This window comes from Triticum dicoccoides, chromosome 3A (assembly GCF_002162155.2).
Source record: "Triticum dicoccoides isolate Atlit2015 ecotype Zavitan chromosome 3A, WEW_v2.0, whole genome shotgun sequence".
Classification (NCBI taxonomy): domain Eukaryota; kingdom Viridiplantae; phylum Streptophyta; class Magnoliopsida; order Poales; family Poaceae; genus Triticum; species Triticum dicoccoides.
The window spans coordinates 540,908,177-540,929,546 of record NC_041384.1 but is presented as its reverse complement, the minus strand read 5'-3'; positions in this window follow the sequence as shown (position 1 = coordinate 540,929,546).

Here is a 21,370-nt window from a genome sequence, read left to right as displayed (position 1 = left end):
GATGATGAATGATACAAGGAAGAACAGCCTCGCGAGGGTCTGTTCTTGGCTGGGGCGATGAACTGCTGGGAGGAGTTCAGCCACCCTTCTCTCTCTCTCTGATTGTCTTTCTCCGATTCAACCTCCTATCGAACCTCTCCTCTTAACCCCTCTGAACCCCTCTCTTCTGTGGGTGGCTGGTCCTATTTATGGAGGACCTGGTCCTCTTCCCAAATATCGAGCGGGAAGGGAGCCAACAATGGCGGGCTAATTTGAAGGGGGGCAGCTAGTACTCGCTACCCTGACAAAAGTAGTCTTCGCCTGCACAAAGCTCTGGTGGTGACGCCGTCTTGGGATCCATGATGACCTCCGTCTTGCAGTCTTCCTGGTCTTGGTCTCGTTGCACCGAAATGGCAACCTTTGCCTGATGCCTCGGTACTCCGCGGCTGCGCTTGCCCCCTTTGCACCAAAGAGGAAAGGAGGACACTGCGCGGGCTGGCACCCGCCTGGCGCCCTTGGTCGTCATGGCTTGCGTCACGGGCACCTCGTGAGGTACCCCGCCTTGATCTCTCCGCCTCCTCGCGAGCCAGCCTGATGAGGCCGTGCCTGAGGAAGCTCCGTGTCGTCCGCCCCACGAGGCTTGGCCCCTCGCGAGGGTCTTGGGTCTGTGTTGATGAAGATGGGCCGTGCTGGGCCCCCCCTTGAGCCACGCTGCAGGCCGCAGGCAGGCAAGTCTGGGGACCCCCGTTCCCAGAACGCCGACAAATGTTGTGTCTCCCTTGAGAGATGGGGGGAGTTTGTCTGATTGGTAAACAAATGAATAATGTTAGTTTTATAACTGGGATGGAGACGGAAAGGAGACCGCAACAAATGTTGTGTCTGCAGGAGAGAGTAATTTTAGTGGTATGGGTCATATCTAGAGACATATAGGGTGTGTGAGAGAACCCCATAGAGAGAAATACAAAGTGAAAGACGAGTGAGAATGTGTGTGTGTGGCGGTGAAAAAGAAAGCTTAGGTACCTAGTGATACGAGAGAACGGTAGAGACGTGAGAGATAATGAAAACCGTGTAATGTATAATGATAGGGAGAGTGTGACACTTCTCAAGGGAGACGTCGAGAGACCATGTTTGCGAAGATAGGAGAAACATGAAGTGAGCGTGCGAGAGAGATGGGTGTGAAAGGAGTCAACATAAAAGGGATTCAAATATTTGAATTCGAGATGATGATACATGTAATTCATACTCGAACCAAAATTGATCTATCAAACATGCATACTAATATGAATTCATGCGCATCTATGTTATTTAATATGTAGATATTACTGATCCATACATTTTAGTAGAACATAATTTGGTTTAAATTTTTTGAATTCAACCTTATGACTTTGAGATCATTGTATTTGTAAATCATATTATACATATAGAGGAGCAGAATTCTTTGTTGTGCTTTTGAAAGTAAGTAAGTATATATATATAATTATGTATATAGAATTTTATTCCAATCGAAAATGGATCCTGCCCGAACAAAAATAGAATACAAACTGGATTCGAATTGAGTTGGCATGGTAAACATGCACTCTTGCTCTGCAAAAATTTTAACGAAGCGGGGAAAGTCGCAGTAACCGCCCGAAAACAAAATCTGCGAGATGGAAATTACTGCCTATCCCTGCGATGCAAAGCCTATCGGCTCGATTTCTATAGGTTTCGATAGGGGTGGTTTGTAATTTCACTCAAACGTGACATAACCGCCTCTCACCCAGATTCATACACGGTGGGCACCAAAACACAGTGTCTCCTCGGCCAAAATCGACTCCCTCCCTGATTCATACACGGTGGGCGCCGAAAACAAACTCCCGTCGGCAAATATTTGGTGTATGCGAGATTACCATCCTATCCCCAACCGACTAATATTGTTGTGATGTAGGAAATTTTAAACGGGAGCTAAGTTTGTAAATTTCCTCGCATTTGAGACAAGCGCGCCCTGAAGACATGGTTCCCCCCTTCCTCTCTCCCTCCATTTCCCCATTCGTACTCCGTGGGCACCAAAACACCCTCTCCACCCCAGCCTCCTCCGTCCGCCACCCCATCCACCGTCGTCCTCCTCCACCATGCCGGAGTTGATACCCCGACGCTGTTGGCCATTACAAGAGATTGACCTCTCTCATCCACGGCTTCGGACCGGGATCCTTGCATCCTGTCCTCTCGCTTCATCCTCGTCGTCGTCCACCTTGCCGGCACCGCTCCCACGACCGTCTCGTCCACCGCGCCCTGCTGCCACCGACTATCCTCTAGATCTGCTTCCACGCCGCCAGCAGCCATCGCTACTGCAGCACCGTCAAATTATCAGCAGATGCATACACGGCGTCGCACCAGAGGCGGTACTCTTTCGTATCTACTCAACTTATTTATCGCAGCAAGAAAATAGATCGTCACTGCTTTACTCTGATTTCTTGTCCATCACTTACTTGTTAGTTGAAAGCAAACATTAGTTGTGAAGTTTCCTTTGTCTGGTTTGCACCTTCAGATCCGCCATGGCACGCTCAACACTATACTCGCAATGCTTATGGTTTTCCCCTTTTATATTCCACACTAGTTAAATGACAGTGGACTAAACTTTGAAATTGGGTCAGTCGATTTTTGAGAGCTCGTCGGAGTTCGCCGGTGCGAAGGAAGGGGCTCGGGTGGGGACGGTGGTTGTGGGAGTGGTGGTGGGGCCTCGCCGAATGAAGAAAACTCGACGCGGGTGGGGGCGGGGCTGGGGGTGGTGGTGGCGGAGGAACATAGGCGGTGGGGCGGTGGTTCGGCCGGTGGCCCGTGTGGTGTTCTATATGGGAAGCATAGTATGTTCCTTGTCAGGAAGGGGAGCAGGGACATCTGCAGTCAACAGCTGATAGAGCTGGCCTGTACGTGATCAATAGGCTTTCAATTAGTAGCGGCAATACAACACCGTAATTTCCAGCCAGTTCCACTTTCCCGATTTATATATCCTGGTTATGGTGTACCCCTTTTATGTACACTACAATCTGCCTAGTTATTGTGTGCTCTTGTTGTCATGGTTTGGCAATAAACTCTCTATACAGTATATTATGAACCTATCATCTGCCAACTACCCTTACTTCTGGAGCCTATTTTTTGTGTACTTGTGCCAGATTATATTAATGCATGCACCATATTACACCACACATGGGCTCTCTCATCAGAATCCAGTGATAGCACACAAGGGTTTACAAGGGCGCCCCTATATTAGAATATCCTATGCATTACAAAGATAATCTCACTACTATTTATGTTTTCATGCTTCTCAGATATTATACGTAATCACAGTGAATATCAGAATCTGCGCATCAGAAGAATATTGTGGAACACTGCAACGACTTAAAAAATTGGCACCAAGGCATTGAGTTCCATTCTGGATGCAATGAAACTCATACGCTCCCCACCTGTAGATTCTTGTTTAGAATATGATCCTAATGACTATTCTGACCTCGAGGAGTCAAAGGCAGATGGCCTGTCATGTTCACCCATCAAGGTGCCTGTTTTAGTTTGGCAAGGTTTTATTGATTGCGCGTATCTTGCATAAGTTGTCTTGCATTTCTTCTACTTTGTAGCACCGCCATTTGCTTAGTTTACTCATCATATATGTCAAGATGCCATGCCCATCCATTATCAATACATATTCCATCTGTCATCATACCATGTTTTCCACTCAAATGATGTTCTTGTGCATCAGACATCAGAAAGGAAGAGGGTGATTGCCGAACCTGAAGGAGCACCAGCAAAGTCCTTGAAAAATGTAGTGGTGCCGGAGAAATCAGACAGCACCCCACTTATATTGGCTCTACAACCAATGACACAAAATGTAGGACCGACTCCAGCAGACTGTACCCATACTTCACTGGCCACACCACTAGCCCCACCACACATGACGTGCACTCCAGCAAAAGGTATGCCAATTTCAGTTGCCATAGCACCAGCCGTACCACAGAAAAATCCCACTCCAGCAAAAAGTACAGCAAGTCCACCAGTCGAAAACCTATCCCAACTGTAGAGACGGCCAATTCCTGTAGATTGGAACCCCATTCCAGTTATTCTCAGTTTAAAAGACAATGCTTTCAATGTTGTTAGGGACTACGTGCATATATTCCCATCATGGGAAGATTATAGTGAAGACAAACACTATTTTCACATCTTCATGTCCCACTTACATGTAAGTGCTATTATTCATGGTGATTATTTTCCTGTTTTCTGCTGATTGAACACATCAATGATTTACATTACACTGTTGTAAGTAGGTGAGGGTCAATCTGGATAGTCATGACGAGCAAAGCTTGCTTGCGCTTTTCAAGGAAGCATTTCAGTAGTATCGATGTTACAAGAGGAAATCACACTTTGATGGAAAGTCTATAAATGAATTTCCGGGGAAGTCTCATGTGCTAAATTTAGAAGACATTGAATGGAAAAACCTTGTTATGCACTGGTCTCATTCCCAGGATGAGGTACTGTCTATGATATCACATGACAATTTGAACTTCTACTTTTCCGCATGTGCCTTACGGATCTTTTTGCAGGAAATCTGATCGAAGAAGAATTCCGGTTTGAAAAGGACGACAGGATATCGCAAATATGTTGCCCGCTGCTTTTCTCTTGTTAGTACCTGTTGTCCTGTATCACTGTACTTGCATACATACCTGGTTGATTATGTGACAGTAGTATGCATGATAGCTTGCTTATCAATTGTTCGCTCCAAATTATCTGATATGTATGAAGGTTACATTAGTGTAGAATATATCCAATGCCAATGAAAATTTTTAGCTCTGCATTGTTCTTGTAAGTACCTACTATCCTTTATCAGTGTACTTATATTGACAGCTAGTTGTACATGTACCATCACTCTGCAACTTATTTTCATTTGCCCTCCATTTTCTACACATCAGATCTATATTTACTCTTACCATAAGGTTGGATAACACCGATAGTACTGAAGAAGTTTAGCTCTGCATTGCTCTTGGCTGTACCTTTTGCATGTACCGTTGTACTTACATTTATAGCTACTTGGTTATGTAGCATCACTCTTCATCTTATCTTAGATATTCTCCATTTTTTCTTATATTATCACATCTATATTTACTCTTAACAAAATGTAGAATAAAGGCAATGCTTATGAAGAAGATCCTATGGTAAACTTCTTGAATTCCCCCCCCCCCCATCATTATGGACAAGGGCTTTATAGAGCCTGTCTTCACCAATAATGTAAGTTTGTCCTTCTCAAGCCTTCAAACTTTGTTGTGTATATTTGGTTAGGCATGACTGCAACAGTTGTTTATTTTTGGTGTTTACATCAAATTGCATGTTTAAAGTTTATTATGTAGTTCATAAACAAAAGTTTGTCCTTCTCAATTTAAGTTTTCAGTTGTACAACCAAGTTCCTTCTTCATACCATGTAAATTAAACTATACAGAGCAAGTGATCTTCTTTTGCACTGCATGTATGCTTCTATTCTTGATCCATAATCTAGTGGTGTGGTGAACCTACCCACTACTGCACAATGTCATATTCTGCAGTGTCTTAACTATGAACAATGTCATATCATTCTACTATTATTAAACCGTCTCTTCATTTGCCGATCTGAAATGAGATAAATTGTCAGCACACTAACCATTGATACTTATGAGTTCTTGATCTATAATCCAGTGGTGTCATGAAGACGCCAACTCCTTCACAATGTCATTTCCTACCATGTCTTGACCTGAACAATACCATATTGTGTTAATGCTATTTTAAACCGTGTCACTTTATTCGTTTGTAAGAAATGTGATGAATTGTCAGCACTCATACTTATATGTGCAAAACCTGTCATCTGTCTGCTTGTTTGTCTTTTAGAGTGAGGAGGATATAAGTGTCAAACAAGCGCAGTCGCATCAGCTTGCTTAGCTGCTTGCGCTGCAGCTCCCGAGCAGGGCTAACCTTTCTTGAACTCTATTGAAGTGCTGACGATTTTGTATATTGTTTTGTCGGCGTGTTTATTTGCACTGGTGGCGATCTTTGATGCCCAATGTATGTAATCTGTTGTCTGCTTGTGCTTTATTATCATAGTGGTGAACTTTGATGCCCAATGGATGTAATATGTCATAATTTATTTATTTTATAGTCTAAGTTTTTTATTATTCATGATGCTGCAATTATTTTACTGTATATATATCCTGTCTTCGCAGTAAACTGACCAAACGGTAATATTACGGTACATAATCGGGTCGTCATGCAAATCACTATGTATGATCCGCATCATGGGCCCAGTATCTTGGTCCGTTAACAGGGCTAAATGTAAACTGGCCCACAAGTAGATTCGGGTCTTTAATAGCCCGAGTTAACTGCCGGCCCTATTTTCGCAAGAAAATTCAATGGGCTTTTAGGAGGCTGAAAAGTAGGTTGGGCCTAAAACGTGTCGAACAGCTCACGGGCTGGCAGTAGGCCGAAATAGACCCCAGCCCATGATTGTGCCAGTCACATCACGGGCCATTAATAGGCCAAAATTGTCTCGGTCCTTGTTTGGCCCAATCAAATTATCGGCTATGAGCAGGCCGGATGCAAACCGGGCCGTAGTTAGGCCCAACTATATGACGGGCTTTTAATAGGCCGAAATGTTAAACGGGCCTTTAACATGTCGAAACTAATATCAGGCTGAATTGCTAAATAGGCCTTTAGCAAGTGGTCCCAAAAGTATAGCGTCTAGTTGACGGATCGAATCTGATATGGGCCATAATTTGGCACAAAGCCTCTTAAAGGGTCGGATCTTATTTGGGCCATAATTTGGCCCAAAACGTGGTACGCTTTTAACGGGCCGGATCTCATATGGGCCTTTATTAGGCCCGGAATGTGGCAGGCCGTTAATGGACCGGATCAAATATGGGCCGACATTTGGCCCAAAACATGGCAGCCTATGAATGGGCCGGCCCACTAGTGTCCTCAAAATCTTGTGGGCCTTTAGCTAGGCCGGCCCATTATGGTCGGCAAAATCTTGTGGGCCTTTAGCTGGGCCGGCCCATTATGGTCTGCAAAATCTTGTGGGCCTTTAGTTGGGCCGGCCCATTATGGTCCGCGAAAATCTTGTGGGCCTTTAGCTGGGCCGGCCCATTATGGTCTACAAAATCTTGTGGGCCTTTAGTTGGGTCGGCCCATTTAGCCTATATGGGCCTCTGTTGGGCCCTGCCACGTGTCGACGTATCATAGGCATGTCTCCTCCAATGGACGGGCGAAATCTGGCCCATCGAGGAGCAGACACGTGTTTCCTCCGCCCAATGAGAATTTTACACGTGGAAAATCACCATTAGTCCGGGCTGTTAACGGGTTATCGGATCCAAAACCGGACCCAATAGCTTAATGGCGAGCCATTACGGTGGATGCCACGTGTCGATCACCCTTGACGAAAGCACTTCTATGATGCGCAATTTATCGTCATGGAAGTGGACACTTCCGTGATGATAATTTTGGTAATGTCATGGAACACTTCTACGACAGCACAGGTATCTTGATTCTGTCATAAAATCGTCATGGATGTACATGCATGACAGAAAACATGACCTATTGTGACAAACACGTATCATCACGGAAGTGTATTTTTTTGTAGTGAAACCTTCTAGTTGTATCATATACAACTCTTCTTTAATAAATCCATTAAGAAATGCAGTTTTGATATCCATTTGTCAGATTTCATAAAATGTGGCAATTGCTAACATGATTCAGACAGACTTTAAGCATCGATACGAGTGAGAAAATCTCATCGTAATCAACATCTTGAAGTTGTCAAAAACCCTTTTCGACAAGTCGAGCTTTGTAGATAGTAACACTACTATCAGCATCCGTCTTCCTCTTGAAGATCCATTTATTCTCAATGGCTTGCCGATCATCGGGCAAGTTCACCAAAGTCCATAATTTGTTCTCATACATGGATTCTATCTCAGATTTCATGGCTTCAAGCCATCTGTCGGAATTTGGGCTCATCATCGCTTCCTCATAGTTCGTAGGTTCATCATGGTCTACTAACATGACTTCCAGAACAGGATTACCGTACCACTCTGGTGCGTATCGTACTCTGGTTGACCTACGAGGTTCGGTAGTAACTCGATCTGAAGTTTCATGATCATCATCATTAACTTCCTCACTAATTGGTATAGGTATCACTAGAACTAATTTCAGTGATGAGCTACTTTCCAATTTGAGAGAAGGTACAATTACCTCATCAAGTTCTACTTTCCTCCCACTCACTTCTTTCGAGAGAAACTCCTTCTCTAGAAAGGATCCACTCTTAGCAACAAAGATCTTGCCTTTGGATCTGTGATAGAAGGTGTACCCAACAGATTCTTTTGGGTATCCTATGAAGACGCACTTCTCCGATTTGGGTTTGAGCTTATCAGGCTGAAACTTTTTCACATAAGCATCGCAACCCCAAACTTTAAGAAATGACAGCTTAGGTTTCTTGCTAAACCATAGTTCATACGGTGTCATCTCAATGGATTTTTAGACGGTGCCCTATTTAACGTGAATGCAGTTGTCTCTAATGCATAACCCCAAAACGATAGTGGTAAATCGGTAAGAGACATCATAGATTGCACCATATCTAATAAAGTACAATTATGACGTTCGGACACACCATTACGCTGTGGTGTTCCAGGTGGCGTGAGTTGTGAAACTATTCCACATTGTTTCAAATGAAGACCAAATTTGTAACTCAAATATTTGTTTCCGCGATCAGATCGTAGAAACTTTATTTTCTTGTTACGATGATTTTCCACTTCACTCTAAAATTCTTTGAACTTTTCAAATGTTTCAGACTTATGTTTCATCAAGTAGATATACCATATCTGCTCAAATCATTTGTGAAGGTCAGAAAATAACGATACCTGCCGCGAGCCTCAACACTCATTAGACCGCACACATCAGTATGTATTATTTTCAACAAGTCTGTTGTTCGCTCCATTGTTCCGAAGAACAGAGTCTTAGTCATCTTGCCCATGAGGCATGGTTCGCAGGCATCAAGTGATTCCAAAAGTCCATTAGCATGGAGTTTCTTCATGCGCTTTACACCAATATGACCTAAAGGGCAGTGCCACATATAAGTTGCACTATCATTATTAACTTCGCATCTTTTGGCTTCAATAAATATGAATATGTGTATTACTACGATCGAGATTCAGTAAACCATTTATATTGAGTGTATGACCATAGAGGGTTTTATTCATGTAAATAGAACAACAATTATTCTTTGACTTAAATGAATAAATGTATTGCAATAAACATGATCCAATCATATTTATGCTCAACGCAAACACCAAATAATATTTATTTTAGGTTCAACACTAATCCCGAAGGTAAAGGGAGTGTACGATGGTGATCTTATCAACCTTGGAATCACTTCCAACTCACATCATCACCTCGCCTTTAACTAGTCTCTGTTTATTTTTGCAACTCCTGTTTTGAGTTACTACTTTTAGCAACTGAACTAGTATAAAATACTGAGGGGTTGTTATAAACACTAATAAAGTACACATCAATAACATGTATATCAAATATACCTTTGTTCACTTTGCCATCCTTCTTATCAGCCAAGTATCTAGGGCAGTTCCACTTCCAGTGACTATTTCCTTTGCAGTAGAATCACTCAGTTTCAGGCTTGGGTCTAGCTTTGGGCTTCTTCATGGGAGCAGCAACTTGCTTGCTGTTCTTCTTTGAAGTTCCTATTTCTTCCCCTTTTCCCTTTTCCCTTTTCTTGAAACTAGTGGTCTTGTTAACCATCAACACTTGATGTTATTTCTTGATTTCTACCTTCACTGATTTCAGCATCGAGAAGAGCTTGGGAATCGTTTTCGTCATCCCTTGCATATTATAGTTCATCACTAAGTTCTAGTAACTTGGTGATGGTGACTAGAGAACTTTATCAATTACTATATTATCTGAAAGATTAACTCCCACTTGATTCAAGCAATGTAGTACCCAGACAATCTAAGCACATACTCACTGGTTGAGCTATTCTCCTCCATCTTATAGGCAACGTACTATCAGAGGTCTCATACCTCTCGACACGGGCATGAGTATGAAATAGCAATTTCAACTCTTAGAACATCTTATATGTTTTGTGGCATTCAAAACGTTTTTGAAGTCCCAGTTTTAAGCCGTAAAGCATGGTGCACTAAACTATTAAGTAGTCATCATACCGAGCTTTGTCAAACGTTCATAACGTGTGCATCTGCTCCTCCAATAGGTCTGTCACCTAGCGGTGCATCAAGGACATAATTCTTCTGTGCAGCAATGAGGATAATCCTCAGATCACGGACCAAGTCCGCATCATTGCTACTATCATCTTTCAACTTCTTTTTCTCTAGGAACATATCAAAATTAAACGGGAAGCTACATCGCAAGTTATTGATCTACAACATAGATATGCAATTACTATCAGGACTAAGTGCATGATAAATTAAAGTTCAATTAATCATATTACTTAAGAACTCCCACTTAGACATCCCTCTAATCATCTAAGTGATCACGTGATCCATATCAACTAAACCATGTTCGATCATCACGTGGGATGGAGTAGTTTTCACTGGTGAGCATCTCTATGTTGATCATATCTTCTATATGATTCATGCTCGACCTTTTGGTCTCCAGTGTTCCGAGGCCACATCTACATATGCTAGGCTCGTCAAGTTTTACCCGAGTATTATGCATGTGCAAAACTGGCTTGCACCCGTTGTATGTGAACGTAGAGCTTATCACACTCGATCATCACGTGGTGTCTCAGCACGAAGAACTGTCACAACGGTGCATACTTAGGGAGAACACTTGTACCTTGAAATTTAGTGAGAGGTCATCTTATAATGCTACCGCCGAACTAAGCAAAATAAGATGTAGAAAGGATAAACATCACATGCAATCAAATATAAGTGATATGATATGGACATCATCATCTTGTGCCTTTGATCTCCATCTCCAAAGCACCGTCATGATCACCATCGTCAACGGCTTGAAACCATGATCTCCATCATCTTGATCTTTATCAATGTGTCATCACATGGTCGTCTCGTCATCTATTTCTTTTGCAACTATTGCTATCGCACAGCGATAAAGTAAAGCACTTATATGGCGCTTGCATCTTATGCAATAAAGAGACATTCATAAGGCTCCTGCCAATTGCTGATAACTTCAAAAAAACATGATCATCTCATACAACAATTTATATCTCATCACATCTTGACCATATCACATCACAACATGCCCTGCAAAAACAAGTTAGACAGCCTCTACTTTGTTGTTGCAAGTTTTACGTGGCTGCTACGGGCTGAGCAAGAACCGTTCTTACCTACGCATCAAAAACCACAACGCGGTATAGTGATTGCTTTTTGATCTTCAAAAAGAACCATGTTCATTGAATCTGATTCAACTAAAGTTGGAGAAACTTACACCCACCAGCCACCTGTGTGCGAAGCACGTCGGTAGAACCAGTCTTGCGTAAGCGTACGCGTAATGTCGGTCTGAGCCGCTTCATCCAACAATACTGCTGAATCAAGAATCAACTAGTGACGACAAGCAATATGTATATACCCACGCCCACAACTCCTTTGTGTTCTACTCGTGCATATAACATCTACGCATAGACCTGGCTCTGACACCACTGTTGGAGAACGCAGCAATTTCAAAGATTTTCTATGCACATGCAAGATCCATCTAGGTGATGCATAGCAACGAGAGGGGAGAGTGTTGTCCACGTACCCTCATAGACCGTAAGCGGAAGCATTATGACAGCATGGTTGATGTAGTAGTACGTCTTCATGATCCGACAAATCCTAGCACCGAAGATACGGCACCTCCGCGATCTGCACACGTTCAGCTCGGTGACGTCCCATGAACTCTAGATCCAGCTGAGGTCGGGGGAGAGTTTCGTCAGCACGACAGCGTAATGACGGTGATGGTGAAGCTACCGGCGCAGGGCTTCGCCTAAGCACTGCAACAATATGACCGAGGTGGAAATCTATGGAGGGGGCCACCGCACACGGCTAAACAATCAACTTGTGTGTCTATGGGGTGCCCCCCTCCCCCGTATATAAAGCAGTGGAGGAGGGGAGGGCCGGCCCTCTCTATGGCGTGCCCCAAGGGGGATTCCTACTCCTAGTAGGAGTAGGTTTTCCCCCTTCCCTAGTTGGAGTAGGAGAAGAAGGAAAGGAAAGAGGGAGAGAAGGAAAGAGGGGGGGCGCCGCCCCTCCCTAGTCTAATTCGGACCAGCCCATGGGGGGCGCAGCCACCCCTTGGGGCCCTTCTCTCCTTTCCCGTATGGCCCATTAAGGCCCATTACTCCCCGGCGAATTCCCGTAACTCTTCGGTACTCCGAAAAATACATGAATCTCTCGGAACCTTTTCGATGTCCGAATATAGCCTTCCAATATATTGATCTTTATGTCTCGACCATTTCGAGACTCCTCGTCATGTCCGTGATCTCATCCGGGTCTCCGAACAACCTTCAGTACATCAAATCACATAACTCATAATACAAATCGTCATCGAACGTTAAGCGTGCGGGCCCTACGGGTTCGAGAACTATGTAGACATGACTGAGACACATCTCCGGTCAATAACCAATAGCGGAACCTGGATGCTCATATTGGCTCCTACATATTCTACGAAGATCTTTATCGGTCAAACCGCATAACAACATACGTTGTTCCCTTTGTCGTCAGTATGTTACTTGCCCGAGATTCGATCGTCGGTATCATCATACCTAGTTCAATCTCATTACCGGCAAGTCTCTTTACTCGTTCTGTAATGCATCATCCCGCAACTAACTCATTAGTCACATTGCTTGCAAGGCTCATAGTGATGTACATTACTGAGAGGGCCCAGAGATACCTCTTCGATAGACGAAGTGACAAATCCTAATCTCGATCTATGCCAACTCAACAAACACCATCGGAGACACCTGTTGAGCATCTTTATAATCACCTAGTTACGTTGTGACGTTTGATAGCACACAAGGTGTTCCTTCGATATTCGGGAGTTGCATAATCTCATAGTCGGAGGAACATGTATAAGTCATGATGAAAGCAGTAGCAATAAAACTGAACGATCATTATGCTAAGCTAACGGATGGGTCTTGTCCATCACATCATTCTCTAATGATATGATCCCGTTCATCAAATGACAACACATGTCCATGGCTAGGAAACTTAACCATCTTTAATTAATGAGCTAGTCAAGTAGAGGCATACTAGGGACACTCTGTTTGTCTATGTATTCACACATGTACTAAGTTTCCGGTTAATACAATTCTAGCATGAATAATAAACATTTATCATGATATAAGGAAATAAAAATAACAACTTTATTATTGCCTCTAGGGCATATTTCCTTCAGTTGCAGCTTCCTCCCATGTTGTTGATTCCATTTCGCCAAATAAGCTGGCCGAACAGAGAACAAACCATTCTTTGTGTAGCTCCAAGCAATCAAATCTGACATATTATGCAGCGGAAGCAGGATGGAGAGGTCTCTTTGAGCATCAATTGGCCATAACGTTTGTCTCACCAACTCTTCATCCCAAGAACATGTGACTGGATCAATAAGATCTGAAACCCTAGACAGGAGGTGGCCTCCTCTGGGAGTAATAATTTTCCTATTTGCACAATTTGGAATCCAAGCGTCTTCCCAAATATCAATATTTTGTCCATTTCCAACTCGCCATATATAACCATGTTTCGGAGAGTTTACTCCCGCTATAATACTTTGCCAAGTGAAGGAGGAGCCTTTATTTAAGTTGCATTCACCAAATCACAGTGAGGGAAATACTTAGCTCTCAATATAGTCGCACATAAAGAATCAGGATTATCTAGAAGACGCCACGCTTGTTTAGCTAACAATGCTAGGTTGAAACATTGTATATCTCTGAAGCCCATACCTCCTTGATTTTCTGGGACACACATCTTTCATCAGGCCATCCAATGCATCCTCTTCTGATTGTCCTCGTCACACCACCAGAAAATGCGCCATCGCGACAATGATTTCTTTGCAATTTTTTGAAGAATTTTAAAGACGGACATAGCATAGGTGGGGATAGCTTGTACTACAGATTTGAGGAGAATTTCCTTCCCTCCGGTGGATAATAAATTTTCTTTCCAACCACTTATTCTCATAATAATACGATCTATCAGGAATTGAAAATAATCGCTTTTGTCCATACCCACATTGGGAGGCAAACCTAAATATTTGTCGTTGAGGGCTTGAATTAAAATATTCAGAATTATACAAAGTTGCTCCTTGTCTTCAACTTTTGTATTAGGACTAAAAAAGATACTTGATTTTTCAACACTCACCCTCTGCCCCGAAGCGGCACAATAAGAATCCAAAATTGATTTCGACGCCTCAGCATTCATGGCATTAGCTCGCATGAGAATCAAAGAATCATCTGCGAAGAGGAGATTGGAAATAGGTGGTGCATCTCTGCTCACCTTAACTCCAGAAATACTTCCATTTTCCTCCGCGTGCGCCAAAAGGCAGTCAAACCCTCTGTACATAACAATAATATATTATAGTAAATTTGGAAAGTTTACATTATAATTATTGTTACTGCCTTCTATAGTCAGAAATCCGTTGGTGCTCCCGAGAACGCGCGCTCTTGCTCGCGAAAAAAGTATTTTAAAGTGTGAAAAATTTCAAACAAAAATTTGGCGCATACATCTTGATATTATATGTGTGCACGCCAAATTTCAGAGAAAATCGACATTTTTTGTGGCTTATGTAAAAAAGACAAAAGGATGTCTTGTGAAAAGCATTTTTTTAACACCGGAATTTTGTCTTTTTCACACGCGGCACACAAGTTGTTGGTTTTTCGCGAAATGACTGTGAGCATGTACAACATCGAGATGTACGTGCTAAATTTTTGTTTGAGTTTTTTGACATTTTAAAATATGTTTAAAACACATTTAAAAAACCAGGAGCGCATGCTCCTATGTGCCAAAACGCCACTCTCCTTCTGTAGTTCACTAATATCAACTCTACTTATATGTGGTGGCTTCGTCAATTTCAAGATGTTGTGTCGGCTTAGTATCTCGGAAGTGCTTATAGGGCTGCGGGCGTACGTGTGTGTACTCATAGCGATGAGTGTTTGTGCGTGTATGTAAGCATCTACGTTGTACTGTGTTAAAAAAATGAGCCGATCCAGAGAAAACATAAGCTAATTAAATGGGGTAAACAATTTCTTTCTGGGAACCACTTAACAAGTTAATTAATGGCGGACAAAAATCATGCCAATGACCAATTTATAATAGCATCTGTGCCCTAAGGCTTATGATTGCATTTTCTTTTGCTGCAGCATAAAGACACAAAAAATTATTTTTTATTTATGTGCTAAAAACGATTACTATTTGTAATTGGTATAAGGTTTCACGTTGATTGTATTGATCATAGAGGGTAAAGAAAAATTAATAGAGTTTCGTATGAATATCCATAAATATTGGCAACCAAATAAGTATTTACACGGGATCAATTATACCCTTTTGTATTGAAGCTTTTGTTCCAAAATATTAAAATACGTTGTAATGCAGTACATGATATGTTGTGAAATCCATTGTGTATGCATCGAAGACTCCTATTCTACACTTTTTTTTATATCTCCTATTCTACAACTTGTGCGACTATTTGCCCCTATAAGATTAGCAAGGCTGTTACATGGCCCACCCCATGAGCTCCATAAGTTTTTCTACATTTTCATTAATAGTTTTAGCAAGATAAATATATTAAATTGGATAAAACTTAAAAAATATGAAAATATATAAAAATATTCTTATATATAAAATGCTTGCCTTATGTTTAAAAATTATTCATGCAGATCCTAAATATTCTTGTATTTGAATAGAGTTCATGTTTAGGAAAAGCATTCATATGTTAGAAAAGGCATGTATTAAGAAAGAAGTTCATATATTTCAATAACATATTAATTTATTTGAAATATTTATGTATAACAAATGGGGAAAAATAAAAATGCAATTGGAAAAGTAAAACAAAATTGAAAGCAAGAAGGGAAAGGAGGAAATAAACGGGAGAATCCCGGAATGGACCAGTCCATTTGGGTCGTGGTGCCGTATTATAGTGCCTATATTTTTAACACATCGGTTGTGAAACACGAAATGTCCTTTCTATTTGTAGCACTAAATATTTCCTCTATTCCAAATTAAATGATGTTCTAGCTTTTTATGATTTGGATGTACACAGACTCATTTTAGTGTGTTTGTTCATCCATTTCAGTTCGTATCATCGTATGTCACCCACAGTGAAATATCTAAAAAAATCATATGATAGTGAACGGAGGGAATTCCAAATATTTTAGAAAGATTTTTTAGTAGTATCTTTTTTTGAGACAATTTTAATTGTCAGTTGCAAGCTCGATTCATACGATACGTAGCACACATTTAAAGATGCACTACCAAGAAAACTCATAGCCCATGGATCAGCGGATACTATTCCGTGAATTTCCTATATGACGTTAACTGCGTCAAATTAATAGGGAAACGCACACACATAGATAGAATCGGGCCGACCCATTTTCACTTTTCCGCGAAGCTTTCTCATTCCGGTTTTGGGGAACCTTGAAGAAGGTTCCTGAACCTTTTTCTTTTTCTTTTCACAGGTTCCCTAGTTTTTTCTTCTTCTTTTCTCCTTTTCTGTTCCTTTTTCTTTTCTCCTTTTTTGTTTCTTTCTCTTCATATTCATATTTTTCAGAAAAAATTCAAATCTTTAAAAAGTGCATAATTAAAAAAAGTGAACATAATTCCAAATTCTAAATTTATTTTAAAATGTAAAGAAATTTGAAATTTCCGAACATTTTATGAAAGATGGAAATTTATGATTGAAAATGAAAAAAATATTCAGAATTTCATATTTTTGTTCACCTTTTTTAAATAATGTTTAGAATTCAAGATTTATTAAAAAATGTTCATAATATAGAAAAACTTAACGGGAAAAAAATTTGTTCTTGTTTTCAAAATTGTAAATTTTGATCATGTTTTTGAAAAACTATATTCGAATTTCAAATTCAGATAACATTTTTGAAAAAAAATCTATTTTCCTAAATGTGTTCAAATATATATATATATATATATATATATATATATATATATATATATATATATATATATATATATATATATATATATATAGGGTCGCGCTATTCGTCATACTGGGTGAGGAATAGTTATTCTTCACCCCCCCTCTATTTTACCATCAATGCACCGTAATTTTACGTTCTGTAAGTTTTTTCTTATTTCCAACGCAAAAGGAGACCATAAGAAAATATATAATCACCGTAAAAAATATTTTATGTCATGTAAAATTATAAATGTAAAAACATAGTCTAAAATACACATAAACTGCAAATTTTCTTGTCTTATGACCTATATTTTTATTTTTTTATATCAAATTTTACGTAGTGAATCAATAGAAATGTAGCTATTTGAATTCCGAATGTAATTTAATTATGAAATGATCGTAAGATTACCTTGGATGAAAAATAACTTATTCTGCACCCTGGATGATGAATAGTATATATATCGGTGCCATCTTGGCTAAGTAAAGAGCTAGACCTGAAATTGCCAATAAAGGGAATGAGGTCCCTTTCTCTATCGGTGCCATCTTAGCTGCCGGCGATTAGGTGCATATTTCGCAAGATAATCTCGTTCTAACATGTCTCCGATTTTGATTTTTTTCTGCGGATTTCAGAATATACAAGGCAACTTGGCAGAGGGGTCACCGACGAGCAAGGTGAGGCCACTGCGTCTATTCTTGTGTTAATTTATTTGAAACAAATCACACTAATTTCTCTCAGTATATGTCTCTGCAGAGAAATACTGCTGTATGTTCATGAACAATTTTCTGTTGCTCTGACTGAACGTATTGTCTCTGTAATTCTTGTTTGTTTGGGTGGTGCCCAGCTGCCAATAGAAGACAAGCTGTCTTCTTGCTGAACAACCCCACAATTGCATAGTTGTATGTTATTTAGGATTGTCTCTGTTGCATACGACCTGGAGTTACAAGAGGTCCGGTACTAATCTTGTGTATGTATCTGTTCTGTATACACCTGATTTCAAAGCATCTATTATAGTACATTTTGTTTCTTTGCTCGGTACAAGATGTATTGCAAGTGTTGTTCATTGTTTTCTTCCTTTTATGTAAATATATACTACAGACCCTCCACGGGCTCAGTTTTCTTCCTTTTGTTTGAATATATCAGACATTTATGTATGATGTCCTAGCAGTTGGATGAAAGCAAAAAACCACAGAACTAATATTGTTGGCACATATGTTTTGAGCAAACAACTAAAAGAAGACTATACTATGCTTGACAAATGATTCCATGGCCTCATAGACGCCTAAGGTATGTAACTAATTAAGTGGAACTAGCGGTGCGGGTTATGTTTGGGATATTGCTTCTCTTTATGGTGGCATTGTATCCAAATTCATTTTTCCTGTGCATATTTTGCAAAGCATTTAGTTAACCAATTGTTTGTCATGAAACCATATATAAGTGTGCTCAAGCTATAGTATGTGTGCTAATATATTGGTTCCTGACTATAACGTAAATTCACCTAATCTTATTTGATCCGTAGCGTAGCACGGTCATCTTGCTAGTATGACTTAAATCGTCTGCACCCGGAGGTCGGACATAGGTCCCTTGAAAATTAGCCCTAAAAGCATCCTCAAGCTCCTCCCAACTTCCAATTGAGTTTTCGGGAAGGCTCTTCAGTCAGTGCCGAGCTGGTCCTTTCAACTTGAGGGGCAAGTATTTGATGGCGTGGAGATCATCTCTGCGAGCCATGTGGATATGAAGGATAAAGTCCTCAATCCAGACCCCAGGGTCTGTCGTTCCGTCGTATGCCTCTATGTTCACGGGCTTGAATCCCTTTAGAAATTCGTGATCCAGCACCTCATCGGTGAAGCATAGGGGGTGCGTGGCACCCCTGTATTTGGATGTGTCATGGAATTCTGACGGTTGTAGTGTCCGGTTTTGATTCTGTGCCGGAGCGTGCTTCCTAGATCCGTAGATGGACCTGGTCATACCAGCTTTTTGGTCCAAGTGCTCACATAAATCGTGTGCTGACTTATGTACGACATCGTTAGCCACCCTATCGCGGCCACGGGGTGGTCGATCCGGTTGATCGGCCATGTTATTTCTTGGCTGTATAGGCTCTAAAGCCTTATCGTCGAATTCAGGCAGCAACTTGCGCTTTGGATAGCTCTTTGTGTCGCGACTGCCACCGTACTTTTCTTCAGTGTCTAGAACTTTGTTCCATCTACTTTTGAGTGTATTTTGCGCGGCCTTAAGCCTTTGCTTCTGCTTCTTCAGACTCCTCGTGGTAGCAATAAGCCTTCTATGGAGGTTCTCTTGTTCCAAGTGCCTTTCTGGGATGATGTGTGCATCGTCGTCCGGACTGTTCTCGTCTCCGGAGACAGGTTGATGAGCTTTACCCTTGGTGTCGCCGTGATCGGATAACGGCTCCGTACTATGTTCGCCGTCCGCTGGCTCATCCTGCTCCATCGCTAGGTCCATGTGGTCGTCGTTTCCTTTGGAGTCGACCGTGGTATTATTCTTTCTTGCGCTGTTATCGCTGTTTTTGCCGAGGCGGGATTTGGAGCGGCGCCTACGTCGTCGCTTTGGTTGCTTCTCGAGGGAATTATCCTTCGTTACATCCTTCCGTTCCTCGTCATTGTTTTCTTTGGGTGTATCCACCTTGTATATATCGTGTGACGAAGTGGCTATCCAGCGCCCTGTGGGCGGTGGTTCCTGTTCGTCTCCTGCATCGTCGTCCATACCGTCGGTGTCTTCGGAGTTAAAATCAAGCATGTCGGTTAAGTTGTCGACAGTGGCTATTAAGTGGGTGGTGGGTGGGGAACGAATTTCTTCGTTGTCCGCTTCCCACTCCAGCCGTACATAGTTCGGCCAAGGGTCTCCTAACAAGGAGAGAGATCTTAATGAATTTAGCACGTCGCCCAGGGGCGAGTGCTGAAAGATATCCGCGGAGGAAAACTCCATGATCGGTGCCCAATCAGATTCGATAGGCACAGACGCAGGCGGTTCGGAGCCCGTGGCCGGGGACGAATCCAAGTGTCCGGCAACACGGGTCTCATAGGAGGTGAAGTCAGTATTCGGCTCTATCGCCGCTGAGTGCGCGGCCTCCGTGGGGGGGGGGGGGTCCATCCACCCATCCTCGGACGGCGTGATCCGCTCCGGCTTAAGGGCCGGAGTGGCCACAGGTGTGATCTCCCGAACACCGTCTGACGGAAAGCTAAGTCATGCTTGTCGTGACTGCACGGCGCACCTGACATGGGCTCGAATCCGTCAAAGATCAAGTCTCCGCAGATGTCGGAAGTATAGTTTAAGCTTCCAAACCTGACTTGACGGCCAGGGGCATAGCTCTCGATCTGCTCCAGATGGCCAAGCGAGTTGGCCCGCAGTGCGAAGCTGTGGAATACGAAGATCTGTCCGGGGAGAAAAACCTCACCCTGGATCGCATCGTTGCCGATGATCGAAGGAGCCATCAAGCCTTTATCGTGACGGCACAGTGGAACTCTCAACGAAAGCACCAATGTCGGTGTCAAAACCGGCGGATCTCGGGTAGGGGGTCCCAAACTGTGCGTCTAAGGCGGATGGTAACAGGAGGCGGGGGACACAATATTTACCCAGGTTCAGGCCCTATCGATGGAGGTAATACCCTACTTCCTGCTTGATTGATCTTGATGATATGAGTATTACAAGAGTTGATCTACCACGAGATCGTAGAGACTAAACCCTAAAAGCTAGCCTATGATTATGATCGTTGTCTTTCTATGGACTAAACCCTCCGGTTTATATAGACACCGGAGGAGGCTAGGGTTACACAGAGTCGGTTACAAGGGAGGAGATCTACATATCCGAATTGCCAAGCTTGCCTTCCACGCAAAGGAGAGTCTCACCCGGACACGGGACGAAGTCTTCAATCTTGTATCTTCATAGTCCAACAGTCTGGCCAAAGTATATAGTCCGGCAGTCCGAGGACCCCCTAATCCAGGACTCCCTCAGACACCATCCTTAACCCAACCACCAGAGCAGCTTCACCTATGCCCTTGTCCACGGCCACAGATCCGCTTCGCCCACACCGTAGTCCACCCTACCGGAGCCGCTCCACAAACACCCTACTCGACGGTTCTAGATCTCCTTACCGGACCCCGACAGCCAACACAGCGTCATCACCCTTGACGTTTCTAACCTGATTCCCACCGTCTAGAAAGATGCCAAGCACCCGCCACGGCCTAGGTACTTGTCACCTTTAAACCCATCCAGCATCTCCTGCCCGATATACTTCAAATATACTAACAAGTCGCTTTT